A 9,377-nucleotide genomic window follows, 5' to 3' on the forward strand; every position below is an offset into this window, starting at 1 on the left:
ACCAGTACTAAACCCCACTAGAATAATCGGAAAGCTTTTGCCAATTGAGAAGTCATTAAAAGTTATTACCGTTTTTTTGTTACCCACCCCTCCCCGCCAGGCACCCTGGGAAATGAGGAAGAAACGTGCTTTTCTCACAAAGTAATTCCAGTCATCTTTAGAAATAGACTTTTTGCAGATGATAATTGGACCTAGTGCAGGCATTCCCTGGGCAGGTGCACACATCGGGAAATTGATACAAACTCACTCATTGGATACAGGTAAGCACGAATGATGAACTTTAAATATCTGTAAATGTGAGCGTTGTCTGCTCGTAGCGTGTTAAGGGACGTGCCGATCCGATGCCGGATGCAATCAGTTAAATCTCACCGCGGTGTTGTCTACTGACTGCGAGCACGGAGCAGTCCCGAGCTGATCCTCGGTGCGCTCAGTGTGAATGGCACCCGGTCTCCTTTGACGGCAGTATTTCCGTTCGGTGCTCCGTTTCCTCACCGTCAACGACAAACCGTTGAGGAGAGCGGGATTTGTTATCGATTGACGTGTGGCGGTAACGGCAGCGGAAATATAGTTAAAAATTCAAATAAAAGGTAGTTTGAGTTTAATAATTGGTAGGAGGTGGAAGTCGCAGGCTGCAGTTGCCGAAGTGTCTGTTCCGGATCTGGGTTTCGATCGGGCTCTCAACCACTCTCGCAGCTGCTCTCTCCGCTGACCGCCAGTTCCGTAGTGTCAAGACGAAAAAAAGAACTACGAGCTTAGATCTGTTGTTTATTAATTAGTTGAATAATTGACGAGAGCGGATATTTCGCTGTGCTGATGAACTGCTCTCTGAACCTGGACTGAGTTACCCCATAAATAAACGTGTTTGTGCAGCAACTTAATATCATCAGCATGTATCCAGTGTGTTGAAATATATATTTCGAATCGTTGTAACTATTCTGATCCAATCCAGCAATGGTGTAATAAAGGAATTCGGCAACTTTTACTGACCACAGGATGATGAAGCTTCCGGAGATGGTGAGGAGACAGATCACAGACCTCCTCTTGCTCTCCATCTCCGGGTCACTGCGGTTCTCCGCCTTGCTCTAACCCCTCAGCCCCTTACGGACGCGACTGGTCACCAAAATGTGTCTGACTGTCAGAGCGTTGAACAGCAGTATTAACACGAACGGGAGCAATGGCGCTAGAACGGTAGAAAGCCAGCTATATCCCACCCACCTGCGATCCGTATAGTAACTCGATTTACGAATGCAGCCCCAGGGTATATTATCAATTACTTTCATTGGTCGATACATAAAGAAGTAGGGCACATTTTTAAAACAGAAAAGAACGCCGGTTGTTGACAAAGCTACAGCCGCAGTTTCCCGGTGCAATATTTTGCTTTGAGCTTCTGGCAACAGATGGCGGCAAACCGATCAAACGTAAAGGTGACAGTGAACCAGACAGAACAGTCTGTGGCAGCCCTTAAGGGGACATAGTTCACACTGCATACGGCGGTGATGTCCAGAAACGTCCCGGGCAAGTAATAATTAAAGACCCGCCCCAATATAACCTGAAAGATGATGGTCAGTAGATCCGCCGTTGCCATGGCCACCAGGTAGCGAGTGGTGCAGGTGGAGAGGCCGCACTTTTCCCGGGACAGGATCACAATCGCCACTAAATTCACTGGAGAAACAGCAGAAATAATGAGCGAATTACTATCCCGCCGCCACACGCGTCTCAGCGCAAGAGAAATGCACAGGTGTAAAGTGGGACTCGTAGATGCCTCGTACAATTACATGCTGGGTGAATGGTAACAGTACTCGGTCCAGGAAGAGGAGCAGGGTTTGGGAAGGAGGCATTGTCAACGAATCGGGGAATATTCTTTAGTTAGGAGAAATCATTACAAATCTCCAACCATCAAGTTTTTGACATCTATGAAGCTTGGATACATCGGAAATTTCTGATCGACGATGTTTGCTGCGTTGCTGTCACATACATTCTGGAATCACCCCATGCAGCGAAGCCCCGTTCCCTCCACCTCTGTCTCCCGTTCACATGTCTTCTCCTCCTCCCCAACTCCCGTTTGCCATCCGCGTACAGCGACCTCTGTTGCTTCGCTTCTTTAAAATTCTGCAACTACGCTTGACTGCGGTCGATTGCAATCAGGAAGTTCTAATTCCCGATTTGAAATGATTTTCATGTATTTTGAACGCTAGTGCTTAAACCATCCAGTTTCCATAGGAAAGCCAATGTATATTTTTAAAAATATTTGCTCTTTGAGGGGTTGCTCCAGAATTACTGCAGCATTATTGTAAATGCCGCAAGGCTTATCGTTCCAGAGCGGAGTATCGTATTTACCTTATCCCGTCCGACTCCAACAGACTCTGCTGGGTTGGCTCTTAACTCCCTCTTCACTACACGTATCGTAGGACATGGAAACAAACTCTGGTGCACTAAAACGCAAACAGACCCTTGTTTGAATTTTGGAATTTGACGATGGCTGGGAGTCTAACTCACAAGTGATGCCTACCGCTCTCCGCTGAATCTCGCCGGCGACCCGCTTCCGCGATCCCGTCCAACTTGAAGCAAGTTTTTGAAAACGCAGCGCAATAGGATTACTCTGAATGTGAAGCATGTTACGCTATTGATTCAGAGTATCACCATGTAGCCCGTAAAGATACCGAGCGCGCTGGATTATCGGAGTTTACTTTGACAGAGGCTTTGCATTGATAAATCACAAATGTCGGTCATGAATCTGCAAAATGGATCTACCTATTCTATCTTCCGCTCTACAGCCGTTTCAACTGCCGGTTTATTCTCAGCCGAGGTCACGGATTGAACACAGAGTTCGTTACAATGTCCGCATCGCACTCACTGATACACCGGTATCACAACGCTGTCGGTAACTGAAAGAGTCCAACGACCGCGCACACAGGACAGCAAATATTAGTTCGCCTCTGCTCTTACCTGGAACACCAATAACGGCAATGATCAAGAAGTATATCTTTCTCACACGGAAAAATGTTTCAAGCATATTGTGTGACATTCAGCCTGTCTTCCAGCTGCCCGGGATCTCGCTGAAGAAACTCTGAGCTGATGAATCTCCACGCTCATTCATTTATACTCGCTCCAGCACACTGAATATTCAATACTACACAAGGCTGACGTGTCTTCCAACAGCTGGGATAAAAATAATCATGATGTCATTCAAGTAAATTCCCAATTGTGATGAGGTATGGATAGCTTGACAAGGAATTGCAAAATCTCAAAGACGATTCATAGTCGGTGAATGTTACCGCGAGAAACGCTCAGACTCACCTCTCAGATTCATGATTGTTATTGTTGACCGTGTCATTCCTTGTCTCCAAGGACACAGACATCAGAGACCAATGTTGTATTGTCATTGGCTGCTCTGTTTCACCCTGAGAATTGTTTCGGTGATAAATCTTACAATAAAATTATATAAAACAGATTAAGTTGTTTGCACATCCGTGCAATATAGTGAAGGGTCTCAAGCTAATATCGCATCCAGGCTTACGAAGATAGTCAACCCACCAAACCGTTCATCGAATGAATTGCAACACATACAAAATACTGGATGAAGTTAACAGGTCAGGCAGCGTCTGTGGCAATATATGAACAGTCGTCACTCTGGCCGACTGTCCGCACATCAGCTCAACGACAAAGTATTCCAGTAGCCAGCCGTTTCCATTTCTATCCCCATTGCCGGGCTGACAGGTCTATAACCTCCTCTTCTGCCACGATATGACCAATCTCTCATTGGAGGAGTAACACGTTTTATTCCGTCAGAATAGCCTCCTGTCTTATGGCATGGACATGGATATCTCCATCTTCCAGTATTTCCGTCTCTCCCTTCCCTCTCCTGCAATTCTCCACTCTGTACTCTTACTCTCCTCCTCGTCTGTCTTTCCTCTCCCCCGGATGCCTCTCCTCCTTCGCTTTCTCCCATGGTCCGCTCTCCTCTCCTGTCAGATTTATTCTTCTCACGCACTTTGCCTTTTCCGCCAATTACCTCCCAGCCCCTTACTTCCTCACGCTACTCCAATCACCTGACTTCACCTATCACCTTCCGGCTTGTCCTCCTCCCGCTTCCCCAAACATTCTTTTTCTGGCACCTTCCTCCTTTTTTTTCTTTATCCAGCTTTGTTCTAGGTTCGCACCAGCAACCTCAACTGCTTATTCATTTCCTGACTGGTTGTGTTCCTCCAGCTCTGGTGCAACCCGTCACATGTCCGCGCCGGTGTGAAGCAAAGTAATTCAATCACCGCACACATGACCCTCGTAATGGCGAAAATGCTTAAACCGGCAGAGCATCAGCATTCATTACGTTTGCACCAACAATGACAATTGTTTTGCAGATGAAAAACGACGGTAGCGTTGTTGATACTGAGGTAGGTAGAAGGATTTACATATTTGACGAAACCGACCAGCACTTCCATTGGGAATACTACACAGTATTCTATATTCTGTGGCTTGTTTCTGACGAAGTACTTATTTATTAAATGGTCTGAACTGAGTGGCACACAAGAAAAGACTTCCACTGTGAGTAGATACTCGTTGCAGTAATAAATCAATGGACTGTGGGCTATGGGACAAATTTCATTAGATGGATACTGAACGACAGATCGGGATCAATATTGAGGTATGTGGTGATTATCGTCCATGGGAGAGTAGTGCTAGGATATTCACAGAGAGTGACGGGGTTCTCGTGAGTGCTGATTCAGAATCAGAATCAGAATGAGAATCAGAATCGGGTTTATTATCACCGGCAGGTGACGTGAAATTTGTTAACTTAGCAGCAGCTGTTCAATGTAATACATAATATAGCAGAGAGAAAAAAACAAATAATAACAAAAAAAAGTAAATAAACAGGTAAATCAGTTGCGTATATTGAATAGATCCTAAACAACGTGCAAAAACAGAAATACTGTATATTAAAAACACTGAGGTGTTGTCCAAAGATTGTCCATTTAGGAATCGGATGGCAGAGGGGGAAAAGCTGTTGCTGAATCGACGAATGTGTGCCTTCAGGCTCCTGTACCTTCTCCCTAATGGTAACGGTGAGAAAAGGGTACGCCCTGAGTGTAGGAGGTCCGTAATATTGGACGCTGCCTTTCTGAGACGGGCAAGGTAATGGAATTTCAAACATCAATGACGGTAGTGATGCGGATTGATAATGTGAGTTCACTGACGGGAAAGGTCATGGTGCAGTAGGATATAATATATACTATTGCATGATTAGCATATGGTAATTTTCTGCTCCCCGTCGGTCAAGGATGTGATTGCAGTGGAGCTGATGCAGAGGTGTGTCGCCAGGAAAATGGAGCTGTTCAGATAGCAGTGTCCATATAACCCCAATTCTCATCCACAGTCCCTGTTCACTCATCCAACCAGCCGGCTTGAATCAGTTGCTCCGAGCTTTCACCCTCCCTGCCTAAAGATGACCCTGTTGCATGTTGTACTTAGTTTCTGTTCTCCCTTGCTTCGTGGCCCTTTGTGGCTCGTTATGATGCGGTTTCTGATTAATCTTATCGATCAGTGCTGAATCCTCTCCGCTGTTCTGCTTTACGCCAAAACTTCTCTTCATTTCCTGACAGGATGAGAGAAACATCGATTGACCTAAAAGTATCGTTGCCTAAAAGAAATCGTCCGCCGACGTGAACACACGATCAGAAGCAACAGGAAACCGATAACTACAGTCCACCGCTCTCAGCGAAGTCTCCGCTCGATGTATCAGCTCCGCGTTCGTCAGCGTTCATCCTCTGAACCGAGGATTCTGCTGCCCAAAAGCTTTGACGGATCTCTAACCCGATGCTGCAATTTCCCGTCCCAGAGCGGCTTACACTTCGAGCTCCCATTTCTCCATATTCAATACGCCGTGTCAAGGTCGTCTTCCTTGTCCACCTCTTGGATGCACGAGCTCTGACCTGGGCTACCGCTTATGAAGACAGCATTTGCAATACATATGAGAATTTCACCGCTGACATGCGCTGCGTCTTCGAAACTTCCGAGATGTGCAGAGGAGGAAGCAGATCTGATACCTCACCTGCGACATGGATTGTGCCGTGCAGTCCAGGAGCCTCGCCCCGAGGTTCGGGTAGAATGGCGGAAGAGCCGCTTGTCCATTCCCATCACAGCCTCTCGGAGCAATTGAAATATGATCTGTTTGCCTGGGAGCTGCCCAATGAACTGCGAAACCTCATCAATCGGACTCTCCGTATTGACAGCGATCTTACGGAGCAAGCCTCATCACCAATGGCTCCAGGACCCACGTTGTTAGGGAGAGATTCTTTAACACCCCCAAGAGTCCGAGCGTTGGTGGAGGAAACAAAAACCTGCGTAGCTAATATTGTGGAGCCGACCACCACCGCATCAAATATCAACCGACTCGGCTCTTCCCAGTTCCTCATTCCATTACCAGAGCCCGTCTCACTCCTTCTGTCCTTGCCCACAGTCCGTCGGCTCTACAGGCGAAGAAGTCTCTGCTGGATACCGGTGCAGCAGATTACTTTCTGGATCGGACTGTGTGTGTGCAGATTGGACGCCCAACCGAATCTGTCCCTCACGCCATCGACATCGCGGCCATTGACGAACCGTCCTTGGGATCTGAGACAGCCCGGGCGCCCACACAGCTTGTTCACCACGATTCATTCAATTCCTCACCCAACACTCCTTTCACCTTGTGTTACTCTTGGATCCCCACTCAAGACCCTCACTTTGCCCGTGGAGTTGGAGACCCACCTGCCGGAATCCCGGCCTGCAACATCAGTTGACTCCACCCAATAAATCCGTGGAAACGGAGTGGACCCTGGCCGTCACCAATCCTGCACAGGACTATCACAACTTAGCCATTGCTTTCGGTAACAGAGAAGCAAACGCCCTGTCACCTCACAGACATGACCTCCTTCTGGACATCTCCCATTCCCGCGGCACTCTGTTCTCCCTCACACCTTCGCTGACTGAAACTATCGATGATGGCATGGCCGAAGCGGTAAAGCGCGGCTTCATCTGCCCAGCCGATTGTCCGAACGGTGCAGTATCTTCGTCTCTGCAGTGACAACGGTGGACTCACCAGGATCACCGTAACGATACACAAACCTATGCCCCCATGGACAGCAAATTCACACACACCGTGTGGTCCAAATCTGCAGAAATCCGATCAACATCCCCCAGGTGGTGGTGTGAAGGGCGGTGTATAGGGGTGGAGTTGGTGGGGGGTGGTGCTGCTGGGGGCTGGTGAATATGGAACACAGCGTTCATAACATCCACTGGGCACAAGGTGATGCACTTCCGACTTTCCAACATTCTAGCCTTTTTCCACGCCTTCATTAATGATTCACTCCGCGATATGCTGCGCAGCTATGATTCCATCTACATCGACAACGTTGTCATCTACTCCAATAACAGAAAGGATAAAGTCATTCAGGTATGTTCAGTTCTACAGCTTCTCCTCTAAAAACCCCTTGTTCGACTAGAAAACCATCTTTTGTGTGAGATGGTGCAGGTGGAACACAGAGACGTGTTGCGGCATCTGACAGAACTTGTAAGTACACATCTGAACCAATCTCACGACAGACGGCAGCCGCAAATTCCCTTCAGTTAACACACTGTACTTTTCAACCATCTTAATGAACTAGCGATTTCACGATTTTCTGAATGATTTGGTTCGTTTAACTGTGAGCCTTGCAGGTACCACACCTTTAAGCTATCCAAGGTACGTCGCCATAAGCCTAAGGGGGGCTGGGGGGTTATGACTGTAACCCAGGAAGAAAAGCAAAGGAATGAAGCTCCTCTAACCTGCATCTTCTCAGCAAATGTACTGACCGACGAACACGATTAACTACCTTATAGATAGATCGTTGTGTCGGAGAGAAATGAGAATTTGCTGCATTTCCCGCTTAACGAAGACACGGCTTACTCAAGACCCGCCGTTTCCGTCGGTAAGACTGAAGGTTTCTCGATACACAGTATGGAATGGACTGCTGATTCGGAGAAGAACAAAGGTCAGGGTTTGTGGTTCAGTCCAAACTCTTTGAGTTGCTAAGACGCAGCTGTCTTGTCGCACTCGTGTTTCCCAAAGCTGATACATTTGATGACCAATTACCAAGAGAGTTCTTCTTGCTGTTCCAGTTTACATGCGGACAAATGTCTGCCTCAGGCAAGCACTCGAGGTATTGAATGATATCATCAGCAAACAAGAAGCAGCGGAGCACGAACCTTTCAAATCATTCGTTCGCTTCAATCAGTCTTTAAAATTATTGTCGCCGACTTTAATCAGACTTGTTTGAATAAATTATCCTGCCAATTATCTCCAAAATGTAAGCTGCAACTCCAAGGGTCACAACAGATCCAGGTATTGCTATACCACGATTAGCGATACCAACTGTTCCTGGACCACACTTCGGGAAATCTGATCACTTGGCTGTACATCTCCTCCCTGCGTTCAGGAATAAGGAAATCAGAAAGGCTCCGGTGATTAGACAACAGAAGCGTGGTCCCGGGCGGTACACGAACAGCTGTAGGATTGGTTCGAGTCGGTGAACTTGGCCGTGTTTAAGGCGTCATCAAAGGATCGGAATGATCATCACCGTGGTTGTCACGGACTTTATAAAAACAGTCGTAGACGAGTGTGTCCCCACCAAGTCATTCATATTCTTCCCCAGTCAGAACCATAAGATCCGCAAGCTGCTGCGGCCAAACCTGAATCACTGACAGATGCTCGGCAGTATGGCAGGGCTTGAGTGCAATCACTTCCTACAAAGTGAAGCCAAGCGACATAGATGAAAACAAGGCATTGCTTCCAGATGATCCTAATGCCTTCTAGACATGCCCTCTGGCCGTCAAGACATGCAGGAACCTTCAAGAACACTCACAGCCCCCGATGAACCTGTCACTGCTGATATGACAGAATCATTCAGGAAGGTGAACCAACGGTAAGCATCCGGCCCAGATTGAGTACCTGGGCGAGTACGAATGGCGTGTGTTGAGCAACTGTCTGGACTTTTCATCGATATCTTTAATCTCTCGCATAGGCAGTCTGAGGAACATACCTGCTTCAAGCAGGCTTTAATTATACCGGTGCCTAGGAGAAGCCCTTCCTGACCATTGAGCACATCCGCACGGAGCACTGTCGCAGGAAAGCAGCATCTACCATCAGTGACCCACACCATCAAGGCCTTTCTCTCTTCCTGCTGCCTCTGTATGGAAAAAGGTATAGGAGCTTCAGAGCCTCCTGCAGCAGGTTCTTACCCCTCAACCATTAGGCCCTTGAACAAGTGGGGATTATTTCAGCCAACTTCCCTCACCCCATCTCCGAACTGTTCCCAGAGGCTGTGGACTGACTTTCAAGAACTCTGTATCTGCTTTTCTTCATATGT

General features: G+C 47.4%; 1 pseudogene; it reads right to left on the bottom strand.

Annotated features, from left to right (window-relative positions):
• Window positions 1–752: 752 nt before the first annotated feature.
• LOC140208544 (probable G-protein coupled receptor 139) lies at window positions 753–1,585 on the bottom strand (annotated as a pseudogene).
• Window positions 1,586–9,377: the final 7,792 nt, after the last annotated feature.

The sequence above is a fragment of the Mobula birostris genome, chromosome 13 (genome assembly GCF_030028105.1).
Source record: "Mobula birostris isolate sMobBir1 chromosome 13, sMobBir1.hap1, whole genome shotgun sequence".
NCBI classification, from domain to species: domain Eukaryota; kingdom Metazoa; phylum Chordata; class Chondrichthyes; order Myliobatiformes; family Myliobatidae; genus Mobula; species Mobula birostris.